Source organism: Sinocyclocheilus anshuiensis, unplaced genomic scaffold (genome assembly GCF_001515605.1).
Source record: "Sinocyclocheilus anshuiensis isolate Anshui unplaced genomic scaffold, SAMN03320099.WGS_v1.1 scaffold1676, whole genome shotgun sequence".
Lineage (NCBI taxonomy): Eukaryota > Metazoa > Chordata > Actinopteri > Cypriniformes > Cyprinidae > Sinocyclocheilus > Sinocyclocheilus anshuiensis.
The window spans coordinates 5,561-16,425 of NW_015557144.1; the positions used below are offsets into that span (position 1 = coordinate 5,561).

The following is a 10,865-nucleotide window of genomic DNA, read 5'->3' on the forward strand; positions in this document are numbered from 1 at the left end:
ATTATTTGATGATGCTTTTAAAGCTTAAAGCTTCTGAAACTTATTGACTGATGTTGTATGAACAAGCCAGCAGGACAAACATGACCAAACTCACATCCTCAGTGTCTTTTCGTGTTTCTCTAGATGCTCTCGCTGGCTCTGGGGTCACTGAGGATGAAGAGACCACAGCAACATCTGGTCCTGATGAGACAGTAAGAGGTGGAGTGATGGAGCGTCTCATCTGTGGCACTGGACCATTTCCAGAATGCTTCTGTGGACTTCTCCATCCTCACTGCTCACACCAGTCTGCTGTGGACTCCTCCATCCTCACTGCTCACACCAGTCTGCAGACATTTTCTGATCCTGCAAAGAAGCACAAATATAATACAAAAGCAGTCATTTTAACAGCACAATGTCATTTGATTTCTGTATTAGAAGTAACAGAATAATCTTATTCATATTTTTGTTTCAGGTTTTCCCTTTTTTTTCACAAATGCCGCCGTCACCTTTCCTTGCAGGTCCTGCTCCACCACAAAAGCTCTGCAGCAAAGGCACAGGAATCAAGAATCAGTAAAGTGCTGTGATAACTCTGTTTGAAATTACACAATAATTAAAATAAACTACAACTTAAGATTTAAAATATGTTTTATTCATTTCTGTAGTATACTCACTCAAAGCCTTTGATGGCAGCATTCCTTCATTAGCCGCTCTCCACCAGATAAGCAGACACGTGTGCTCATCTGTCCCTGTAACATCCAGACAAGAGTCAGTCACCTCTGAGATTTGGTGTGCTCAAAACTACATTTACATTTTGAGGTAGTCCACTCACTTTTTATCCAACACAAATGTTCCTCAATTTTTCAACAGTACTAATGGACAAATAAAATAGATTACTTGTATTTAGTTACTTTATGGAAATTTATTTACATTACTTACACTCATCTATTGCAAACAGTGCTGACTGTACTACACAATAATACAAAATAACACATATATACATCACTCAGATGTCTAGGACCTATTAGACATACTTCTATGAAATTCATATCGAAGATTTTCCTACCAGATATTAAATAGACATTTAGTAATCGTATTTAAGATGTATATGGTTTAAAATGTATGTAAATCTACTTTGGAGATGTACGTGTGCTTCCTGGAGCCCCCGTTAGCTATACATAATAAAACGTGTTTTTACAGCAACATCACAACTATACTATACCATTTAGCATCTTTACACTTTCAACAATTTGCTCTAAAGTAGTTCAACAAATGTGAATTTAAAATAAGGAACCGTGTTTTTGGTTTGTAATACGTACATTTGTAAACACTCTCATCCAAATTTTCCGCAATGTTCGATTATGACGCATTCTCTTCTTCTTCTTTATGATGTATCCTCTCGCGTGGCCTCCTGCGATAGAAGAGTATCCATCGACGAGCACTCAAGAAGCTGGGCAGAAGCAGTAGGACATCCGGGAACTTTTCGACTACTCTTTAATGAATACTGAGGTTTCGGACATACTTAGTCGCTCGCCTACTGCTTTTTCCCTACTATATAGTAGAGAAGTAGGTGGTTTCGGACGCACTTTAAGTAGACGCGTGTCCGAATCTCGCGAGAATTAGTACGTCACCCAGGTAATTCTCGCCTACTCTTTTATGAATACTAAGGATTAGGACATACTAATTCTCGCCTATTCTTTTATGAATACTAAGGATTCGGACATACTTATTCGCTCGCCTACTGCTTTTCGCCTACTATATAGTAGAGAAGTAGGCGGTTTCGGACGCAGCCATTCTCTTCTTAAACAACAAATATTACAGAGGCCAGCTGCAGTTCACCCTCAGTGACAAGAGATTCCACTAGGACTCCCTTGGGGATGGGCGATGTTATCAGCTCACGAACCTGGTCAGACTCTCCACTAAGCTCGGGCTCCGGGCCGATGATGGACTAAGGGCTCTGGGTCTGGCGCTGACATCGCAGCAGGCTCAGTGGGCTCAGATACACAGATAACAGCTCTGTGCAGGGTGTGGGAGGCGGCTGGCTGGGCTCTGGGTCTGGCTAGTGTCGTCCTCCTCCGGGCAGATGGTGAACACCGATCCATTGTTCTCCAGCACCCACTCCATGAATGTGGTGAAGTTTCCCGAGGACCGTTCCCTGGGAGGTGTGCCTTGGACCATTGGCGATCGGTCCAGAAAGTCTATAGTGTGATCCTCCAGGGAATGGTCTTCCTGCTCTAGGCAGAGAAGCTGGACAGCTGGCAGGTCCATGGCAGGGAAAAAACTGAACAGCAACAACAACAAAAAAAGAAACAGTTTGGTTCGGTATTCTGTTAAGTGCTGCTGTAATATAAAGTGCATTTTGAAGGAGTAAAGTGCTGATTTTTCTCTATTTGCTTGTCTGTTTCTACCTTGGGATGCCCTAGAGATTTTGGAAGCTCTAGTTTGGATCAAGCCCCTTATGAAGATTTGAGATTATTCCAACCCCTCCAAGGACCTCATATGATGCCAGCTCTGAATAAATATACAAAACTGCCCAGTTCTCCTCATATTGACAATATATAGTGGCCAAGAGGAACTACACTAAAAAACTAGAACACCAGTTTTCTGCGAATGAGCCTGCATCAGTGTGGAAAGGCCTGAAGGACATCACCAACTACAAGACACCATCCCCCAGCACTGAGGCCAATCAACAACTTGCTGAAGACCTGAATGAGTTTTACTGTAGATTTGAAACTCCCAGTCTAACACCCCACACCCGCTCTGAACATCTCTCCACACAACCATCAATACCTCCTGCAACCCCCCTCTCCCCCACTCCTACGTTTCAGATGAGTGAGGATGATGTGCGCCAGGTCTTCAGAAAGAACAAGAGAAGAAAAGCACCAGGCCCAGCCGGTGTGACACCAGATTGAAATCATAATGATGACAACATAATTATTCCTTCAATATGTTAATTGTTTTTGCTTGAAGGAATGGCATTAACTAACTGCATGGTTTTTATTATCCTTTGACACAGTAATGTAGAAACATGCATTTTCTGTAAAGATTAATATTAGAAACATTATTTGTTAAGAAACTTTTTATTGTGAAAAGCTCTATACAAATGAATGTGAATTGAATTGACTTCTACTAGTGGGTATGACTGATTACCCACAGCCTGCTGGAAGAGTGGTTAATTGTGGATCTCTTGATATTCCTGGGGATTCTGAGGACCTTGATGAGCACTGAGAGCTCTGAATGACAGGTGGTTCTCCTGACACTGAATGATTAGCAGAGTTCACAGCCTGGGTAAGGGCTTGAATCACTTGCTGAGCACCCATATCTTTATTAAACTGAGTAGGTAGTCTTCTTTGCCACTGTCTCCTCAGTCCCAAAGAAAGCCGTGACGTTATCACTCATCAACAGCCTGCTCTGTGTGCCACTCCTGAAGACAATCCCTCAGCTCTTGGGCAATGATTCAGCTGAATCGGTCACTGATCTTGGCTCCTTGTTTTGGTCGACCAAGAACACCCTGAAGAGCACATTAACACTTAAACGGTTTCATCTCCAACAAAACCAGGTCATTGCTTTTAGAACAACTCTCTGGAATGAGTACGATGCTGCTTTGAGTTGGTATATGGTATTGGTCTTTGGACCAAGATCAATCAGAAAATGCAACAAGGAATATTGCTGACTCACAAGGGGAACATCACAATGGGGTTAATCACTTCCGCTTGGCTTTATTTTTTCCCATCAGTGCCAGTACATTTCACTTCCACGCATCAGACTGTTTTCTAAACTTAAATGCACAAAAATATGAATAAATAAACATGAATGTATTAACGTAAATCAGCAATAACATAAAATGCCTTGCAAAAAGAAAACATGATTCAATCCATACACTGTAATCAAACGATCTCAAGTAACTTTGTACACAGTCACACCACTGAAAGCAGCAAGAAGAGGAGCAAAGAAAAACTGCTGCTCCAATAAAGCAACCCTTATTAGAGGCCACTAATTTGAGTCACTCCTGCAACACACCTGAAGCAGCGAATCAAGTTCAGGGTTACTTGATAATTACAGGCAGATGTATTGGAGCAAGAAAACGGGAACCTGATGTCGCAATGCTGTGCGTTGTGGGATTTTTAGGACACAGCATCTACAGTTGAGACTGAGTTTAAGTGAATGTAGACATTTTATATTATATTATGTTTATATTATTCAACTTAATAATGCATTGGAATGGTCAGCGCTTACTGTATCATCAATTACCATCACCTTTCTCACAGCCGGTGTTGGAAAAAGTGTAATTTTCAGCTCTGCAGTGTGAAAGCAACACAATGGAACTTGGTGAAAATTAAAGTGAATTTATTCAGTAAGGTAAAAAACTCAAAACGTGGATTTATAAATTATTTATATAGATTTCTTATATATTTTAGATATGTTGATTTGCAATGAACTGCAAGCACTCACACAACCCTTATTTGGTCATGGAACATCAATCAATATACTTCAAAATAATTGACCACCATACTATAACATGGATGTGTTATGAATCTTATACTTACATTTAGGCATTTAGCAGACGCTTTTGTCCAAAGCGACTTAAAAATGAGGACAATAGAAGCAATCAAAACCAACAAAAGAGCAATGATATGGAAGTGCTGTGACAAGCCTCGGTTAGCATAACGCAGTACACACAGCAAGGTTTTTGTTTTATTATAAATAAAAAGAAAACAAGTAAATAGAATAGAAAAAGAATAGACAACGTTAGTGTTAGAGGATCATTTTTAAATAAAAAGAAATGAGTACATAGACTTGAAAAGAATTGAGCTTACTAGTGTTAGAGGCTCTATTTTTTTTTAAATAAAAAGAAAGCAAGTATTATAAAGAGTGCAAGTGTTTTTTACATTTTTTTTATAAATAGATAAAAACAAAATGCGTACATAGAATAGAAATAGAATAGAGAGTGCTAGTGTTAGAGGGTCAAGTATAGATGAAAGAGATGTGTTTTTAGCTGATTCTTGAAGATGGTTAAGGACTCAGCTACTCGTTAAAGATTAATCTTGCAGCGGCGTTCTGGATTAATTGTAGAGATTTGATAGAAGTGGCTGGAAGACCTGCCAAGAGAGCATTGAGAGAGCAACTACAGACACTTTCTCAATCTGAGACAGGTCAGTGTACATATCTTTCTGCATTAATGGTGCCCTCACAGATTTACCCAGAGTTACCCATGCCATGGGCATTGACACACTCTCATACCATGACAGATGCCGGCTTTTGGATCTGATGCTGATAACAGCTTGGATGGTCCTCTTCCTCTTTGGACTGGAGAACACAACGGCTGTTTTGTCCAAAAACTATTTGAAATGTTGTCTTGCTGGACGACAAAACATGATTCCACTGAGCTACTGTCCGTCTCAGATGAGATCGAGCACAGAGAAGTCGATGGGACTTCTGGACAGTGTTGATGTATGGCTTCTGCTTTGCATAGTAAAGGCTTAATTTGCATCTGTGGATGCAGCGGTGAACGGTGTTCACTGACAAAGGTTTACCAAAGTATTCCTGAGCCCATGTCAGGATATCCATTACAGACTCATGACGGTTTTTGAGACAGTGATGTCTGAGGAAATGGAGATCACGCGCATTTGCCCTTTACGCACCGAGATTCTGCTGCATTCCTTGTATCTTTTTATTATATTGTGCACTGTAGAAGGTGAACTGCCCAAATTCCTACCAATTTGTGTTTGGGGAATGTTACTCTCAAACTGTTGGATTATTCACTGATGCAGCTGTTTGGAGAGCTTTTTTTGGAGGCTCCTTATGATTACATGATTAATTCCCCTATTTCACATCACATTCTTATTTCTACTTGTCACATCACTATTAGTCCTAAATTACCCTGTCCCAACTTTTTTGGAACGTGTTGCAGTCTTCAGATTTGAAATGAGTGTACCTTTTAAAAAATACATTAAATTCACAAAGTAAAACTTCAAAATAATGTGTTAATAATGTGTTTACAATATAGTACAGGGTGACAGGTCATTTTCAAATTGTAATTTTTGCATTATCCATATACTGTCCCACCTTTTTTGGAATTGAGGTTGTGCATGGCATGATTGAGTTGACTATAAATGTCTGACAAGATTTAACAAATTTGATGTCAAAAATACATTTATGCAGAATATGTGATGAGAGTTTGCAGACAGAATCAATCAATCAAGAAAGAAAGAAAGAAAGAAAGAAAGAAAGTGGACTCTTTCCACAATAGCTTTCAGTCAGTATTTTGTATTGAATTATATACACAACTGACTGGAATCATAGATGAATGACGATTAGATGATTGAAGTAATTATCCATGGGTGTTTGTAGGGTAACTAAAACAGGGTTATAAGTTAATTATAGATGTAAATACAGAAATTATTTACAGATGTAATTACGGGAATGTATTTTTAAATGAAAGTACAATGTAAATACATGTACACAATAAGTGCACTGTATTAAATTATTAATTTAAAAATAAGTACATAGTAATTAAAGACTGTTAAATACAATAGGTAACCAAAAACAACATCTCTCTGGAGAATGTTTTTCATCACGAGCACAGATCAGGCAACACTGAGAGATAAATAGCAGAAGTAGGAATTTTAAAAAGCAGCAGAAAACTGTTCACACCCCCACAGGAAACTACAGACATAATAAATGAGTCAGTATGAGCTGACAGAAACAGAGAGTACAACGCCTCAGATACAAGAACAAGAATATTAACAAATATATATATATATATATTAAAAAAAATAAATAAATCAAAACTGTTTCAAAGGTGATGTGCTTCCCAAGCGAGAGGCTGGAGTGATGTTGATGGTGAGAAACAGAGTTTATCTGCTTTGAGTTGAGAGCACATGTTGATGAGCTGATGTGTGTTCCTCTCAGAGAGCGCTTCATTTACAAGGTAGGATACTCTTTTAATAATCTTTTCATTGGGTGCAGGTTTAATAGAATTTAAAGACTAGTCTTAATCACAACGTTAAATAGTTTTACTACTGTTACTACTACTACTGCGTCTAACAAGATTAGTTTGAATCAAATGATTGAGTTGATTGAGCCAAATGCGTGACGATGTTTGGAGCGAACAGGCTGACATTAAACACGACTCAAGTCTCAAATGGCCAGGGCTGTGCTTAGATTCTGGGGTAAACGCTTCGAAACAGACTCTCGGCTTTTACGTCACAATCAACAGAGGCCAGGAAATTCATCTTTTTAGCAGCAATTCCACAGTGAATATTTGCCCTCAATGTAACTTCTACACTGTTAACCTTTATGTCCCTTTAAATGGAAAGTTATTTACAAGACAGTTTATAACAATATGATTTTAATCAGTCACTTACCTTTCTTAGATCCAAAGTGTACACAAAAAATAACCCTCTGGGGTCTGAGTGTGTTTTGGGGCATATTCATCATACACATCGTACTAATCAGCAGTTCTAGATATACCTTTCATATTATGTATAACCTATTTTTTATCTTACTGATTAATCTAATCGTAATATCGGTGTATCTAGATTTTACAAATCAAAATAATTTGGTTATGTGTGTTTGTAGGATTTCAACATGTAACGACTCGTACAGTCTGAAAAGAACTGCATGAATAATAAACACAGTCAGGTGGGATGATATGTTACTGATACAGTGCACACGTATGAATATGGAAAGTCTCATAGAGAGAAAAAATGACACGGTCTCATCGTGAACCGTACACAACACCCACAAACTGACACACAGTATCCGAACCATTGAGGAAAACGGGCTGAACTGTGGCTGCGAGAGGAAGGGGTCTCAGATAGTGTGAGAGAGAGAGAGAGGTGAAGAAGACAAGCATGCAAAACTGCCACAAACACACATACCTCACATTGTGAATCAGTTGGGCAGAAATGCAAATTCTGTGTTCAGAATGTACTGATAGTTTTCCTGTGGGATGAAAACATTCTTAAAATTATGAACAAACATAAGCGCAGTCATCCACGAACTGGACACATGTTGTAAACTTATCTGTCCACAGGCAAACTCCTCTCGTCTTGTGTCTGCCAAATTCAGAATGAAATGAATGTGCAGCGACATGTTTGTGAACACAAATGGGTAACACTTAAGAATACTGATCAATCATTAATGAATAACTACACTGGAACAAATGACTAATGCACTATTAAAGGGTTAGTTCAGCCAAAAATGAAAATTAGCCCATGTTTTACTCGCACTCAAAGCATCCTAGCTGTATGTGACTTTCTTCTTTCAGACGAATACAATCGGAGTTATATTAAAACATTTCCCTGGCTCTTCCAAGCTCTATAATGGCATGGGCGGGGGTTTTTGTTCAACAGTCCTAAGTAGTCAAATAAAGCGCGTGCATCCAATAAAACTGAGGGGTTAATATAGGCCTCCTGTAGAGAATCCATGCGTTTTTGTAAGAAAAATATCCATATTTAAAATGTTATAAATACTTTTCTCTTCTTCTAACTAACTTCTAAACTAACCCTTTAACATTTTAGTAACTACTATGAAATAACAAGAAACCCTGATTAACGAATCAGTAAGTAATAGTGCTCAGTAGACTGTGGTAGTTTACCAACCCACTGTGTTTTCTGCATTTGTTGGAAACAATATGAATAAAGTGTGTGGGCATCAGTTATCGTGCCTTCAGTTATTGAGGCCACTATATGTTTAGCATTCATTTGAAACAAATATATGCAGAGAATAATTGTTGTTTAATTATTAGAAAAATACTACACACCTGAGGTGATGATGTGCTCATGAGGGAAATGTATATAGCTTATATCTACATGAGTATTCACTGAACAATACCAGATGCTCTTGTGAAGTGGAGAAGTCAAAATAATCAGAAAGTAGAACTGAAAAAAAAAACTGTTTAAGCATGTTGGTGAAATAAACAGTATAATATATTTTTTTCAGTTCTACTTTCTGATAACTGCTGCTGGTATTGCTCATTACGCTTTAGTATTGAGACCTATTCTCACTATTAACTACTTGCTCATTATTAACATATTGGCTGTTTATTAGCGCTTGTGAAGCACATATTCTGCATGAACATATTCTACATCCCTAATCCTGCCCAGTACCTAAACTTAACAACTACCGCACTAACTAGTAATATACAGCAAGTAGAACTACCCTACAACACTTTTACATGGTTATTTAAAACGAATTGCACGTCTTCTCCATATGAATCACTGTAAAATGTAATCTTTAATTAGAATTTTAACAACTGCATATGTAATACATTCTATGTTTCTTAACAAATGAGAATGAGAATCAGCTTAAGTGTGCAACAGTGCACATATCGTCTACACTGTAAAAAAAAATTCTGTAAAATTTACGGTAAAAAAACAGCAGCTGTGGTTGCTGGAATTTTACCGTAAAAAATACGGTAGCAACGTTAGGTTTTAACTTAAATTTACAGTTAAATACCGTAATTTCATTAACTGATATAATGTTAATATACCAACCTATTGAAGTACTGAAATCTGTTTTGTACCTTTGTAATACACTGATAACCACCAAATGCAGGAGGTGATGAGAAAGTCACATGATGAACCAAAGCCCATCACAAGCAGCTTTTAAACAATAACATATATAGAAGGTGCACAGTGTCATTCACACAAACACTAAACACCATCACGGTAACACACATGAAACTGAAATAATGCAATAAACATTCATTTAACAACATTAGGTGTAACACACAACCCTAATATACAAAACTGATAAGAAACAAACTAAGAAGAAACATAGTTATTTAAACAAAAAAACATCAAATTTGAAATGTAACGCAGGGACTTCTGGGATTGTCAATTTACAGTTATTCACTGTACATTTTTTCACTTCCAAAAATGGTATACTACCGTAAAATTAATGTCCAATACATGTAATGTCCAATACAGTTTTTCACCGTATATAGTAGAGGAATTTACCGTTAACCATTTAACAGGTTTTTACTGTGGCATTTTTACAGTCTTTTACCGTTAAATTCACGGTCATTTGTTACAGTGTACTGTACATCTAGAACCACACACATAGAACAGTTTCAGCACAGAACATATTATGTTATTAATTATGTATGTGTTCATATTTGATTTGTTAATTATAAACATCGTCATCACTTGATAAAGTATTACAAAAAATAAATGTTGTTTGTTTGTTTTAAGTCCTTCACTGATCTTCTGACTTCAAGAATCATCTACCAGTATACTGCGCTGAATTTTCACTCCTGATATTCCTGGTCATATTTTATTTACCAGTTTTGCATAATACTAATACTACTACTACTACTAATAATAATAATAATAATACACAGTTTGTATTACTTGCTTTGGTGTAATTTTCACAGGCAAGTTGTGTTTTCTCAAAACTCTTAGTTCTGATCTCACAACAGATTGTCAAAAATTCACTGTTTTCAAACATTTCAGCATGTTTTCAATGTCATTAGTACAAAACACAAAAAGTGCCTTTCACAGCACAAAACAAGTGTTTCAGCCTATATAAATGCTTCATTTACTGTATAACTGCTGTTCATAATACCTTTACTATCAAATTTTTATAATTTGCCTCTCTTCTTGTTCAGTTTAGTAAGTTTAGTAACTTTGTCTATGGTTTTAATCCAACTGATCTTAATGGTTAATTAGTGAATCATTTGGTAAATCTGTAGATTTCTGTGGAACTGACTGTGTGTGTGTGTGTGTGAGTGTGCGTGTGTGTGAGTGTGCGTGTGTGTAAGTGTCTGTGTGCGCGTGTGTGTGAGTGAGTGTGTGTGTGTGTGAGTGAGTAAGTGTGTGTGTGTGCGTGTGTGTGTGACTGCGTGTGTGTGTGAGTGAGTGTGTGTGTGTGTGTGTGTGTGT

The 10,865-nt window shown here is 37.5% G+C and overlaps 1 long non-coding RNA gene across 1 annotated transcript in view; it reads right to left on the reverse strand.

Moving 5' to 3' along the window:
- Positions 1–227, reverse strand: part of LOC107678085 (uncharacterized) — an 819-nt gene extending 592 nt beyond the window's left edge. The window contains exon 1 of the long non-coding RNA XR_001632913.1: positions 95–227. This is a non-coding gene — a long non-coding RNA (uncharacterized LOC107678085). The remainder of the gene's footprint in view (positions 1–94) is intronic.
- Positions 228–10,865: the final 10,638 nt, after the last annotated feature.